The sequence below is a fragment of the Apium graveolens genome, chromosome 6 (genome assembly GCF_009905375.1).
Source record: "Apium graveolens cultivar Ventura chromosome 6, ASM990537v1, whole genome shotgun sequence".
Taxonomy (NCBI): Eukaryota; Viridiplantae; Streptophyta; class Magnoliopsida; order Apiales; family Apiaceae; genus Apium; species Apium graveolens.
The window spans coordinates 15,170,304-15,182,503 of record NC_133652.1 but is presented as its reverse complement, the minus strand read 5'-3'; positions in this window follow the sequence as shown (position 1 = coordinate 15,182,503).

The following is a 12,200-nucleotide window of genomic DNA, read 5'->3' as shown; positions in this document are numbered from 1 at the left end:
GAGGATCCATCGAATGACTCGATAGGAGGAGCCTTCAGATCTCTGTTGATTTTAGCGTTCTCAATTTTTACTGATAAAGGACTTTCTGATGCAACTTCAATTCCTCCACTCTGAGTTCGAATGTAATTCTTAATCAAGGATAAATCATCTGCTAACTTGGATAGTTTCGATGTTTGCTGACGCTTCGAAGCTGAGTGGAAACTTTCATCATCTTCAGAGACGTCGTCTTCCTCTTCCTTTTCTTTTTTTCTTTTAGAATAGAGGGATCCTGTGGACTCCTCATACTCTGAAAAGTTTGACAGCTTAGAAGGAAGCCAGGTGGAGTCGAACTCCGTAATTTGATTCTCTAGAGATTTATGATCCTCTGAGACTTCGGAGTACTCAGGCTGGAGGTACAGAATCTCTTTCTTACGTCTGATTTTCTCAGTTAAAAGTCTACGCTCTATTTCGTACACTCTCAACTCCACATCATCCTCATCCTGAACAAATACGTCTTCATCATCCTTCTCCTTGCTCTTATGGCGCTGTTTTTTTTCGAGATGAAGGCGCATGTCACTGGACAATACTTTTTGACTTGTCGAGGCTTCAACCAGAGTTCTATCACGGCCTTTTGGTCATTTTTTCCGATAAACCGGATCTGATTGCATTGGCCTCTATACTGAGATCAGCAATATTCATTGATCAAGATAATATTGTACAAATATTTTAAATTATTTTAATATTTTAAATTATTCAAATAAATGTTATATCTATATGTTATTGTAGCATTTGAATCAATGCATTTTATGTTATTAAAGGAAAAAAACATATATTTTTCAGTAATTTGAAGGAATTAACCATTTCAACTGATATTTATAAAACTTTATCGAATTAAAATTTTTTAATTTTAGGAGAATAGTATAAAATGTTATCAAATTATTATATGAAGTAATATTAGAGTCATAATGAAAGAAACTTAAAAACAGTTTAAATAACAATATAATTACAATTTTTCTTTCGAATTCTAGAAAAAAAATCATGAATATCAATAATAAGTCTTAAAAATATATAATTTATTTTTTATGTACAACCATGATTTTAACATATTTTTTTATTATAAAAAGTAATTAAAATGTACATATATAATTTTTTTTTAAAAAAAATTGAAAATATGATCGCTTATATATAAATAATTTATATTGGTATTACATGTTTAGATAATCTCGAATTATAATGAGTCATTGCATTTTAGAACTTGGCCCATTGTTCAAAAATTACTAGAAATTTGACTACATGACCCGCCCGAAAAATATCGTCAGATTCTACGTTTAGTAAATTAAAATTACAAGCTCAGTGAGAATATCTTACCAATAATGTGAAATTTTTTAATATCTTATGTTAATATAAATTAATGTGTTTGAGATCATTATAGGATCAAGTCAATTGATTATTTATATTAAAATTACAAACTTCACTGGTAACGTATTATTATTTTTGGGATTTGTCCCGATTTTAAGAATATTTGAAATTTGAAATGAGATCTCACGAGATTTGTTAAAACTACAATGATATACTAAATCGATTTATTTTTCATTTTTCACTTTAAAAAACTAGCTTTTAAAAATAAATTCTTTTAGATCAGCAATATTCATTGATCAAGATAATATTGTACAAATATTTTAAATTATTTTAATATTTTGAATTATTCAAATAAAAGTTATATCTATATGTTATTGTAGCATTTGAATCAATGCATTTTATGTTATTTAAGGAAAAAAAACATATATTCTTCTGTAATTTGAAGGAATTAACCAGTTCAACTGATATTTATAAAACTTTATCGAATTGAAATTTTTTAATTTTAAGAGAATAGTATAAAATGTTATCAAATTATTATATGAAGTAATATTAGAGTCATAATGAAAAAATTTAAAAACAGTTTAAATAACGATATAATTACAATTTTTTCTTTCGAATTCTTGAAAAAAAATCATGAATATCAATAATAAGTCTTAAAAATATATAATTTATTTTTTATGTTACAACCATGATGATACCCGGTTGCGTAAAAAATAGATATGAATTGTTTGTCAGTGATAATGTGAATATCATATATAAATAATAGCAATTTATTTATTACATAATTTTAATTTTTGAATAATTATAAATGCATGTTAGTTAAGTAATCAATTATCTCACTAGATGTTAATAATGATTATACATATACATAAATCAGATATTTAACATATAAATAATTGAAACCATCATAATTTACTAAGAGATATAACATACAATAATTTACATGCTAACACATACATATACTTATAACTTAATCTTACTTTATTAACAGTAGTGTAAATAAAAAACTAACATTTTCCCATACAGACATGATACATACATACGTTGAATTTCAAAAACTAATATTTTTCATTAAAATCAACTTTAATATTAATAATAATGTAAATTTTATATTATTGTATATTGTGATTGCAAGGCATTCTGACTTCAATTATGCATTTTTTATCTTTTTAAATTGAGTATGTCAATTGTAAGTTAGTAGTGAACTCTGTAATAATATAAAGCAGTACATAGAGTTTATTTAAATATAATTCAAGATTTTGGTTAGCTCTGTATTCAACATGTATGTTAATTTTTAGCTTTTCATTCGTATTTGTGAGATAAAGTATAGTTAATAAATTATTTTAAAAACATTTTTCTTTTAAAAAGAAATAAAATGTTTAAAATAAATATTTTAAAGTTTATATAAAATATATTTTGATAAATTATTTTAAAAACATCCTACATTGAATTAAATATTTAAATTTTATTCAAAAAAGAAAATTTTAAAAATAAGTTATGAAATTACATTTTATACACCTTAATGCCTGCCGATCCATCTACTTTTTAAGGATGAACGAGAAATAATATTTTAAGTTATGAAACTACATTTTAAGCGATTCATATCGCTTCAAAATAATAAACTTAATTTTATATTATAAAAATTATTCATATTTTTTTAATATAGGCAATTATTCTGACGCCCTCCAAATTCAGAGTCTAGATTTGAGATTCACTAGCCAATCATAATCACAAACGAACTTGGGTAATATATATATATATATAAACATGCATCTGACCCCTATAACTATCATGGATCGATCTCATGTTATGGTATGAACTAAGAATCCAAAACATAACAATTATTACAACCCAACTTAAATTCTCAACACAACTCTCATAATAATCATACTATAAAATAAAATCTAGTTAAATTTTACAACTAGTTCAGTTTTAACACACACACACACTACATAATTTACACCTGAGTGGGTAACTCAAAACTCTCCTCTTGAATAGGTACCAGCACAATAGGTACTCGAGGGTCCCGCCTTCTCACACGCTTCCTTGCCATTCGGGTGTGGATAAGCTTCATCTTTTAACTTAACTGAAAGATAAATGGAGTAATAACGAGCATAACCCATAATTGCTCAACAAGTCCATAATATGTATATATACAATTATCAACAAACGTAAACAAGGTGAATCGGATAAAGAATCAATAAAGCTAGGGGTGTGCATTCGGTTCGGTTAACCGATAACCGTACTGAATCACCAAAATTATTTCGATCCGGTTAACCAAACTTCAAATTTCAGTTCGGTTTTCGGTAGTAAAAATTCTGAAATTTGATTTTTCGATAATTTGGTTATTAACCGCGATTAACCAAAAAAACAAATTAATGACCGAATATTTAATAAAAATGTATAATATTTACTATTTATTAAAACATATGTCTATGTTCAGTACTACTCCACTGTCTCATTGTCTCTTATCTTCTAAGTCAAACAACAGCCGATACTTACCCAACCAAACAATTACACAGCATAAAGTACACAATCACAAGAGCTTAAACCCGATCAATTATGTTCATCTCTTCTCTTCTACGACTATATAGTCTCTTCTTTTCTCTCCTCTCGATTCACCATTAGTTTCTCTTAGAGTTGTAAACGAACCGAGCTGTTCGTTAAGCTCGTCCGGTTCGTTCGTATTCGAGCTCGATAAACTCGTCCGATAAGTTTATCGAACTCGAGTTCGAACAACATTTCTTTTCCGATAATCTTAACGAACCGAACCCAACTTTTAAGGTGTTCGACTCGAGTTCGGTTCGTGTTCGGTTCGAATGCGGTTCGTTCGTTAAGTTCGAGTTCGGTTCGAAAAAATAGTATAGTTATAATATTATATGTATTAATAATATATATTATTAATAAAATATAATAAATATATTTTATAATTATTTTAATTAAATATTTTATTTATAAAAAAATATATAATTAATAGTTTGATATAATTTTTTACTTAAAATAATATTTAAAATTATTTAAAAAAAAATATAAATGATATTCGCGAACAGTTCGTGTTCGGTTCGAATATTACGGAACTCGAGTTCGGACAAGAAATTTTGTCCGATAAGCTTATCGAACAGTGTTCGGTTCGTTAAAATTTTGTCCGAGTTCGTTAAAAGTTCGTCCGAGTTCTGTTCTTTTACGACTCTAGTTTCTCTAATTCGATTATTAATTGGATTCGATTGATTATATTGAGGTAAATATATTCAACTCTATTTTGAATATATTCGATTGATTGATTACTCGATTTTTGATTTTGATAATATCTTAAATAATCATAGACTCACAGGACTGCAACAAGCAATCATTGAAGTTTAGACTTTGCACTTTTGATCAACTTTCTTCACCTACATTGCACTTTCATATTAGACATTTTTATCATTTTAGTTTCTTTTTTTTCTCAAATTTAGTTTTACAATCCGATTTTCGGTTATAACCGATTTATTTAGTTCGGTTTCAGTTAAAACCGAATATAATTTGGTTCAGTTTTTGATAGGGGTTTTCCCACAATTTTAGTTCCCGTTAACGGAAAAAAGTTCGGTTTGGACCGAATGCACAGCGCACCCTAAATAAAGCAATCTCAACAGATAACTGTTTACTTTAGCAATTAAAAAGGAATGCCGCTAACGGCGATCAACAATAAATTAGACTGAACACTAGAACCAACATATTACTATAACCCGCTTATCAATCGGGATACAATACGAATCTATGCCCATCCACATAGGCCCACAATCATATAGGGTACCCAGGCCCATTGTGGCCTAATAAAATATAAGGTCCAGTCCATCCCTGACCCTTTCTCGTAATCATCCAGTCCATAAGGTTAGCATCCTGAACAATTAAAGATGACAATTAGGACTCGACTATACACATAAATCATATAACATATAAGTCAGATCATCACACAGGTTTGTAAATATTTTTAAAATCGAAATGAGATCATTATTCACATTTTAATAAAATATTTTGCTCGTATAATAATTTTATAAAATATTTAATCCCTATTTCAAAATAATTTGGAAACTAGACATAATACGTATTTAGTAGACATTTTAGGCGAAACGTATAACCGATCAACATTTTGAATAGTTGGAGTTGGAAAGTAGTATAATTTAAGAATTCTTCCTTCTTTTCACAGATTCTGATTGAAGAATAAAATTTAAAGAATTTGAAAAAAAATAAAAGAATTCGAAGACAGGATCATTAATTAAGATATCCTCGTCTCAATTCATAATTCTTATTTAAAAAAGTATATCTTTATATGTATATTAAATAGATTAGTAAAAAATATATTTTTTATAAAATAACATGGTTTTAAATTTTTAATCTATTTCACAAATCAATTTTTTTATATCAAAGCAAATTTTATTATCAACTGTATCTTTTATATTTTAATATAAATAAATGTAATTTACACTGTTATTTAAATAATGATAGAAATTTAAAACACGGATTACATAATATGATTTACCAAATTAAATTTATTAAAAAATATATTAGTGAATATTTAAGTTTTATATCTGATTGTTAAAATATGTTGTAATTTAAAATAATAATATAAAACTTATATTGTTAAACAATTTTTAATTATTTAATTCTATTTTATCATATTTACAAGTTCATAATTATAGTAGAGTTTCAATTTAAATCTTATGAAGTTGAAAATTCATGTTATATATCCACAACCGCCACAGTGCAAATTATATTAAGTAATACGGTAGATAGATGATTGTTTTCATTAGAATAAAATTAGAATAAATAAAGTATGAATAAATTGGAATGAATTAATATGTATTTATTAGTATAAAACACTAAAGTAGCTTGTTAACCATGCAAAGCGGGGGATATTTTTATCTTAAATTTTCTTCTTTTTTCATAATTATTTATATTAGATTTTTACTATTTTTATATTATTAGTTTAAAACCCGGGACATTACAATTTGTCAGTAGAATTTGCATGAACACTAACTAAAAAAAAGAATTTAGCTGGAGATATAATAAAGTACATAATGCTAAATAAAAACATAAAAGCAAAGAACAAAACAATCTTTCATGTCTTAAAGCTAAGCTACTTCAGATGGTAATTCGCGTTCCAATTTTCTCTCTGTCTATATGATAATTTTTTTCTCTATCTATATGACAGTTTTTTAAACACCATATTCTTAGTAAGTTCATCAACATAATATCATTGTCTTCATCATCATACTACTAAAACCTGTGTGGGTATTATGGCACGTTCTGAAGCATCGTTAGAAGATATGTATGCAAATCTGGTAATCGAAGAAGAAGAGGAGGATAAAATAGTGGTGACCAATACTGAGGTGGTTGAACATAAACCAACATAAATGTTGGTGGAGAAGTTTTTTTTTTACGAATGGTGGATAAGTTTATAACAGAGAAAACTATCAACTTTCAAGCTATGCAGAATTTAATGGCGTCATTGTGGCGACCCAAAGAATGAATGGAGGTGTATGAGATGGGAGGTCGGAAATACTCGCTCATATGCTATCATAAACTGGATGTGGCAAAGGTTATAGAGGGAGGGACTTGGTCTATTAAAAAATAGATACTTGTGCTTCATTAAGTGGAAATTGGTGAACATCCAACTACGGTTCAGATACAAGATATGGAAATATGGATACATATACATGATATATATATATGATATGCCAAGGGGCTTTGTCTCTGAGAACATTTTGAAAAACATAGGTACAGTAACGGGAAAGTATGTCAGATCAAATCCAGGAACATTTGAAGGAGGCTGGAAACCATATATAAAATTCGGGTTGCAGTGAACGTAGAAAGGCCGCTATAACGAAGGTTAAAGATAAAGAGAGAAGGAAACAATTGGAGTTGGATTAATTTTAAAAGTGAAAAACTTGGTATATTTTGCTTTGTTTGCAGTGTCATAGGACATTTTGAAAGGGTGTGTGATGTTGTTTATTCAAATCCTGAGAAGAGATAGACAAGGCATACAGAACTTGGTTACGTGCACCGTCCAGAGGTGTGAAAAATAATAAAGGATCGAGGTGGATTCAAAATGCAGGTCGTGGAAAGGATGCATGGGGTGCCTAGAAGCAACAAGGGGAAGCATCAAGCGCCCATGGTGGAAAACAGGGAAATTCGAGATTCATGGGTGTTGATGGTAGGATTCACGAGATTGGAGAGGTCCTAGTCAAATCAAGTCATTTGAGGGAACAGAAGATAGGGGATAAAATTAAATTAAATGGAAAATAAGTAACAAAAGATATCAACCAGGGATACAAGGAATCTAATCCTAAGAATGTAGTGATTGACCCCAAAAGACAGCGGATTAACAATGGGAAATATGGAGAAAGTAACGGGATAAATATATGAGAATCCATAGAAAGATGTGTAAAAAAACTTGCTAATGGCGGGTCCTGGGGTCCAGGCCCACCAAATATTATGAGTATCTTAGCATGGAACTGTCGTGGGCTGGACAGTTAGACTTCTGTTGGATTTTGAGGTCAATAATGAACAAATTGGAAGGTGGAGATATATTGGGTATTATGGCATTCCTGATAGAGCTAGACGGATTGAATATTGGAATATGCTTCGTGATCTATCCGTAGCCTCAATGTTACCGTGGTGTATAATAGGAGACTTTAATGATATTGTTTTGATGGATGAGAAGAGAGGGGGGCAAAGACAACCTAGAAGATTGATGAAGGGATTTTCTGAGACAATAATGGATTGTTGTAATATCCGGTAATTTTTAGAATTAGATTAATAATAGAATAATAGAACAAAAAAGTATTAAAATTAGATAAAGATTAGGATATTAAAATTGAATTAGACCAATGGGCCTAAAATTTGGATCAGATTCTAATATGGATAACTTGTAGGATAAGATATAGGGTTTTGTATCGTTATAAATACACCATATTCGTCTTCCTCGCCTCAATTATTAAAATTCGTAGGGTTTTGTACACCAAAATCAACAATCTTATAAAATTCTTAGAAAATTCATCGTAAGTCAGAATTCGTGGATTCTGAACTTTTCGGAAAGGATTTCATCCTCTACAACTTTCGTATTTCGTGTTTTCCAAGAAAACATCGTTTCGAGGGTCGAAAAAGCTATATTCAGATCTGGTCAAATTTTGAGTTAAGTTTTCGATCGATCTTTCTAGTATTTTCAAAATTGTGTGATATACGTGTATATTTGATTGTCAAAACTTGGGCTAAGTGATGATATATTTGATAGTATTATGTTATATATAATATGTATCAATGTATATATGTGACGTCTAGACGATAATTTGAGATCTTTGATTTATGTCATGGTTGGTGAAAATATCGAATAAGAACTTAGGACCATGGTCACCGGATTGTAGTGACAGTCTTCTGAAAATTTAGGACCGTTATCACCGGGTTGTAGTGGTCGTGGCATGAATTATGGGTTTTAAATTATTGTTGTTTATGTGTTATGTGTATCATATGTATCGAATAAGAATAAAAATGTGTATCGAAAGTGTTTGTTTCGAATATCGTATCGTATAATTATCGTATTTTGTTATATTGTATATGTTACTTGGCCTACTAGTTGGATCGATTGGTCTCTTGCTGGGCTTCGCAGCTCATTCTTACAATTTTTCAGGTTTCGTCTAAGAGTTCAAATTGGATAGCATTAGAGTTTGAGGACCTTAGGATTGAAGTATATTGACTTTTGGAGTTCCGTTTTTAGCCGCGCTTTCGTATTGTAACCTTTGTAATAGAATTTCGGTTTAATAATTGGATTTGTATTAGTTTTGGTTTAGATTTAATAGTCCGGAAGTACGGGCTGTTACAGTTGGTATCAAAGCAGGCCGTCCCTCCGAGTGTTTTCTTAGGATTCGATCTTGTGGACCATAGTTTAAGTTTCACCTATAAGAGATTAGAGAGCCTACATGTATAGAATTGTTGTGAATTTGGGGACCAAATTCTTTTTAAGGAGGGTAGTATGTAATATCCGGTAATTTTTAGAATAAGATTAATAATAAAATAATAAAACAAAAAGTATTAAAATTAGATAAATATTAGGATATTAAAATTGAATTAGACCAATGGGACTAAAATTTGGATCAGATTCTAATATGGATAACTTATAGGTTAAGATATAGGGTTTTGTATCGTTATAAATACACCATATCCGTCTTCCTCGCCTTAATTATTAAATTTCGTCCTATAAGAGATTAGAGAGCCTAGATGTATAGAATTGTTGTGAATTTGGGGACCAAATTCTTTTTAAGGAGGGTAGTATGTAATATCCGGTAATTTTTAGAATAAGATTAATAATAAAATAATAAAACAAAAAGTATTAAAATTAGATAAATATTAGGATATTAAAATTGAATTAGACCAATGGGACTAAAATTTGGATCAGATTCTAATATGGATAACTTATAGGTTAAGATATAGGGTTTTGTATCGTTATAAATACACCATATCCGTCTTCCTCGCCTTAATTATTAAATTTCGTAGGGTTTTATACACCAAAATCAGCAATCTTGTAAAATTCGTAGAAAATTCATCGTAAGTCAGAATTTGTTGATTCTAGACTTTTCGGAAAGGTCTTTTCGTTCTATACAACTTTCGTGTTTTGTATTTTCTAAGAAAACATCGTTTAGAGGGTCAAAAAGGGTATATTCAGATCTTGTCAGGTTTTGAGGTACGTTTTCGATCGATCGTTCTAGTGTTTTCAAAATTGTGTGATATACGTGTAAATTTGATTATCAAAACTTTGGCTAAGTGATGATATATTTGATAGTATTATGTGATATAGAATATGTATGAATGTATATATGTGATGTCTAGACGATCATTTGAGATCTTTGATTTGTACCATGGTTTGTGAAAATATCGAATAAGAACTTAGGACCGTGTTCACCGGATTGTAGTGACAGTTTTCTGAAAATTTAGAAGAGTTATCAGCGGGTTGTAGTTGTTGTGGCATGAATTATCGGTTTTAAATTATTGTTATTTATGTGTTATGTGTATCGTATGTGTCGAATAAGAGTAAGAATGTGTATAGAAAATGTTTGTTTCGAATATCGTGTCGTATAATTATCGTATTTTTGTTATATTGTATATGTTATTTGGCCTACTAGTTAGATCGATTGGTCTCTTGCTGGGTTTCGCAGCTCATTCTTACATTTTTTCAGGTTTCGTCTAAGAAATCGAATTAGATATCATTGGAGTTCGAGGACCTTAGGATTGAAGTATATTGACTTTTGGAGTTCCGCTTTTAGCCGCGCTTCCGTATTGTAACCTTTGACAGTAATATAATTTCGGTTTAATAATTGGATTTGTATTAGTTTTGGTTTATATTTAAGAGTCCGGAGACATATTTACATGGGAGAGATCAAGAGGAAAGGAAACGTGGAGTTGTAATGGCTAGCTTGAAATTGGTTTGTGGTTGACTAAATTGTAAAAACTTGAGTACCACATTGATATGGTAAAAGAGTGTTGGTGGCTTTATATTGTATAACATGCAAGTGTAGTGCACAACTACTAAGGCATGTGGGTATGCACACATGCACGCATGCACATGCGAGTGTAGTATGGGCCTCGCGCACACGCGCGCCGCCGCCGCCTCGCCTCGCCACGACACAACCCGGGTCGAGTCGATGGGCGAATGTTTCGGTACGCGAGGCGACCTGGGTGAGAGATTTTACTATTGTTTTAATTAAATAAATAGTGACTTCATATAATATATTAATATAAATATTATTTGTTAGAATTTGTTAGTGGGCCTAGAATTTATGGGTCTCGGCTTGGTAAATTGGGTATGTCTAACTGTTACAATTCTAAATAATATTCATATTAAAATATGTTTTAAGTAAAAATATTTATATTAATTAAAACTGATCAGTTATATTTTTTTTTGGGATTAAAAAGAAGAAAAATGTTTTTGATGAAAAGTGGGATATACATCTTGAAAACCCTAGCAGCCTCCTCATCCCCCTTCTCTTTCTAGAAAATATACACATACATATTTCCGGGCGGCTGACGTCTGATCGCCGTTGAACATCTACGATAAGCTTTCTTACTCGTCTTGTTTTATTTTACAGTTTCTGATTATTTAATGTTTTCAATCATCGTGGCTTGTTTTCGTTATTGGTGATTTGCCTTGTTATTGTTATTCGTTATATAACTGTCTCGTTGTGTTAATTTAGTTGTTGTTCTATTGTTTTTCCCAACAGAGATTACTTAAGGGATTAACCCATTAATTTCTGCAGTAATGAAGCCGAAGGATTATCCTAATTCGAGTTTCTTAGATGCTGAAGTAGGAACAAATCCAAGTTATGTTTGGAGAAGTATCTTGGCGTCAATAGAGGTGGTCAAGGCAGGGGCTCGGAAAAGCATAGGGAATGGAAAGGATATATGTGTTTGGGGTGTTCCTTGGCTACCGGAGGTGAATAATGAATATGTAATGACTCCAATGCCTGTGCAGATACACGATAACACAGTATATAGCTTAATGCAGGATGACGAGCGTAAATGGGATTATGATGTCATTCATGACATTTTCCAAAGTCGAGATGCTAAGCTAATTAAGAAAATCCCGTTGCCCATGAATGATACCACACATTAATGATTTTGGATATTAGAGGAGAAAGGGGAGTTTACAGTAAAGAATGGGTATCGATGGATGCAAGGTGAATCTGAAGATGCGCTTAAGCTGTATTGGACCAAGCTATGGTCGTTAAAATTACCATGCAAGGTTACCAATTTCTTATGGCGAGTTTGTAAGTCATGTCTGTCTACAGCTCACGCACTGGCAACGAAACAGGTTAACATCAGTATACTGTGTCCCT